The sequence below is a fragment of the Pyxicephalus adspersus genome, chromosome 5 (assembly GCF_032062135.1).
Source record: "Pyxicephalus adspersus chromosome 5, UCB_Pads_2.0, whole genome shotgun sequence".
NCBI classification, from domain to species: domain Eukaryota; kingdom Metazoa; phylum Chordata; class Amphibia; order Anura; family Pyxicephalidae; genus Pyxicephalus; species Pyxicephalus adspersus.
Window position 1 is genome coordinate 90047080 of NC_092862.1, and position 3771 is coordinate 90050850.

Consider the following 3771-nt stretch of genomic DNA (forward strand, 5'->3'; position numbering starts at 1 on the left):
GGTGCCCAGCACTTACCGCCTGTTACCAATCCTAGGTGCCTAGCAGTTGCCAGAAGTCACTAGCTCATATTAGAAGTAAATGTTTTTTACTGCTAATATGAGCTAAGCCTAACTTGTTACACCACATTCATTATACTATTACACTACTACAAAGGATTAGACTCTTAAAACTTAGAACACTAGTAAGTTGGGTCACAATACATGGCATAGGACAGTTGTGGCAAAATACATAGAATAGAAAAATTGGATATACTAATAGGGCAGGCATTACAAAGTTGTAACAAATAATTGGGAGAAGGTAGAACATCGAAACAATAAGAGGTTACTGGATACCCATGGCATAAACAACTGGGAGCACTAAATTTGCCGTGTTTTGCCACACACCCTTTTTTACCACCCGACTACAGCTTCCCACCACCCGGCTGAAAAAAATTTCTGGGGAGAACACTGTTGCAGAATGATTTCCATGATGAAGAGAAACCCCTTCACAACAGCCAACTAAGTGAACAACACTCTCCAGGAAGTAGGCGTATTGATATCCAAGTCTACCATAAAGAGAAAACTGCATGAAATTAAATGCAGAGGGTGCACTGCAAGGTGTAAGCCACTCATAAGCCTCAAAAATAGAAAAGGTTAGATTGGACTTTGCTAAAAAAAAATCTCAAAAAGCCAGCACAGTTTTGGAAAAACAATCTTTGGACAGATGAAACCAAGATCAACCTTTACCAGAATGATGGAAAGAAAAAAGTATGGAGAAGGTGTGGAACAGCTCATGAGCCAAAGCAGCATACCACATCATCTGTAAAACATGGCGGAGGCAGTGTGATGGCTTGGGCGTGCATGGCTGTCAGTGGCACTGGAACACTAGTGTTTATCGATGATGTGACACAGGACAGAAGCAGCCAAATGAGTTTGGAGGTGTTCAGAGACATACTGTCTTCTCAAATCCAGCTAAATACAATCAATTATTGTTGATTGGGAGGCGTTTCATAATACAGATGGACAATGACCCAAAAATACAGCCAAAGCAACCCAGGAGTTTATTAAAGCAAAGAAGTGGAATATTCTTGAACGACCAAGTCAGTAACTTGATCTGAACCCAATTGAGCATGCATTTCACTTGTTGAAGACTAAACTTCGGACAGAAAGGCCCACAAACAAACAGCAACTGAAAGCCGCTGCAGTAAAGGCCTGGCAGAGCATTAAGAAGGAGGAAACCCAACATCTAGTGAAGTCCATGAGTTCAAGACTACAGGCTGTCATTGCCAGCAAAGAGTTTTCAATCAAGTATTAGAAATGAACAAAGTCAAACTCATGACAATAATCTCTTCAGTAGAATAAGTTAAAATATTATTAATAAAGAAATAAAATGATGCATCATTAATATCTATTTTTTATCCTAATTAAAATGAAAAGTTTTAAATACTGGTTCGGAGATGATAGGTTAAAATTTTGAGTAAATTATTTGAATGGTTGAAAAAGGTCTACAAATAATGTTACCTGTTTAAGTATTACATTAATTACCATACATTGTAGAAGTAGTTTAAGTTACAGAGTCTACAATGATTGACAACCAACAGCTGTTTACTAGTACAGCTGCTTGCAAGTAAGAGGTAAAACTAAAGATCATTGCAGAGGAAATTATTATAGGCCGGTATTCCTCTTCAGAGTTGGTATTATTAAAATGTTTTTCTTATGCAATGGCTCTAATTTATCAAGCGAGCTTGCGTAAGCTTACTGCGCATAAATATGTGCCAATATACGAAACGTATTTCCACAAGCCTGAGTCGTGTGCAGGTACGCTCGCCCTTCACTTGGCAGCCAGATTTAAGCTGCGTACACACGGCAAATTTTTCTCGCCCGATAATCGGTATCGGCCAATTATCGGGCAAAAATCTGCCGTGTGTACAGTCGGTCGTCGGACGATGGTCCTGGCGGATCCATGGACGATGGACGACGACCGATCCTAATGAAAGGGAAGGGGAGAGCGCGCAGCAGGGTGCCGCTCCGTCGCTCTCCCCCTCCCCTCTCCATAGAGCATGAACGGTGCTGTATGTACAGCATCGTTCATGCATCGTGCAGTCTTTTCTCGTTGGAAAGGATCGTGAAAGATCCTTTCCAACGAGAAAAATTGCAGGTGTGTACGCAATGTTAGGCTTTCATAAATGAGCAATGGGCTAGAGAATACACCAATTAAGGTGATTAGTTTGCAGCTGTGCGATTCAGGAGAATCTGTTAAGCTCTGTCAATAGTGAGGTCATAGCAATTAATTAGTGCATACCTGCTCCCTGTTCTGTGTGCATCTACAGTCCATTACAGGTCAGTTTGAATCTTTAGTGCTTCATCTTCTTTTGGGTAAGTTTTACTTTTTTATGTTACAATATACTATTTGATACTTTTTTGTTTGTTTTTATTCAAGTAAGTTTGCTTGGATAGTATGCATTGATGTGACTTTTTGTAATGTTTTTGTGCTTGGTTTGTAATTACGGTTTCTGTTGTTTAGCAATTCTTCAGCAATGTTTTGTCCTTTTTTTGCACAAATATTGAGTACAAATCTCTGCATGGTTTTTACTCCAAACTGCTACTTGAACCCCCTTGTTACCTTTGTCCCATTCACAAGTCACATTGTCACATATTGGTATTTGAATTTATTAAGTACATATTCCTTTTCTGAATAAATTGTCATGGTTTTTATTTCTTTGTTTTTTTTAATAGTCTGCCATTTGCACTCATGTTGATTTGTTGCCACGAGTTGTGTAGAACACTCTGTTCATTTGTAGTAGTGTTATAGGTTTGTTCTCATTGTGCTGTGCTGCCTGATCTTAGCCCTATTGTATACAAGCACACTTCCTGGCCAAACAGATTGTCAAGTAAGCTGTCCAGCTGAGTTGCATACTCATTCTAACACCCCTGATGGTGATGGAATGAGGTCCAGGTTACCAAGCACAACATCAAAGCTCATTGATTGACAAGCTCACAAGCAGGGTCAAGCACTCTTAGAAAGGAACAGATGTTCTGTTGTTGCTCAACTTAATTTTGTTCATTAAATACTGAATTGTATACATTATTTAGGTGTTTACACCAAAAAAATAGTACTAGTATCTAAAACTTCCAGGGACAAATACACTTTGTGGCAAACATATTGTCTTGCTTTTCCAGCCTTTCAGGGTGTTTATGCAGGTTTGAATGGCATTTTAGACCTTGGCCCTCTAAATATTGACTTACTCACCTCAGCTTGGTAGTGGAAGCACATAAAGGTAGATTCCTCATTTAACCAGAAGCAATATCATCCATGAATGTAGCTTGGAGCCAAGCCTATGACATCAGAAATCATAGGAAGAAATAAGCAATCTTTTCAATTTGAAGCATGTTAAGCAATTTGCCCAAAAAAATTCTCTTTGCCTATTTCTTCCTATAATTTATCTTTTATATGTATATGTACACACATGAATACATAAATATATGCATGTATGTACATACATTAGTGCTAGAGATAAGCGAATCGAAGCTGACGAAGTGGAATTTGATCCAATTTCAGTACAAAAAGAAAACATATTCTCAGTTCACTTTTGCAGTTATTTGTGGTGGAAGCGTTTAGTGGCCTATTTCAGTACAAAAAGAAAAATATATACACACTTCACTGTTGCAGTTATTTGTGGTGAAAGCGTTTAGTGGCCTATTTCAGTACAAAAAGAAAAATATATACACACTTCACTGTTGCAGTTATTTGTGGTGAAAGCGTTTAGTGGGCTATTTCAGTACAAAAAGAAA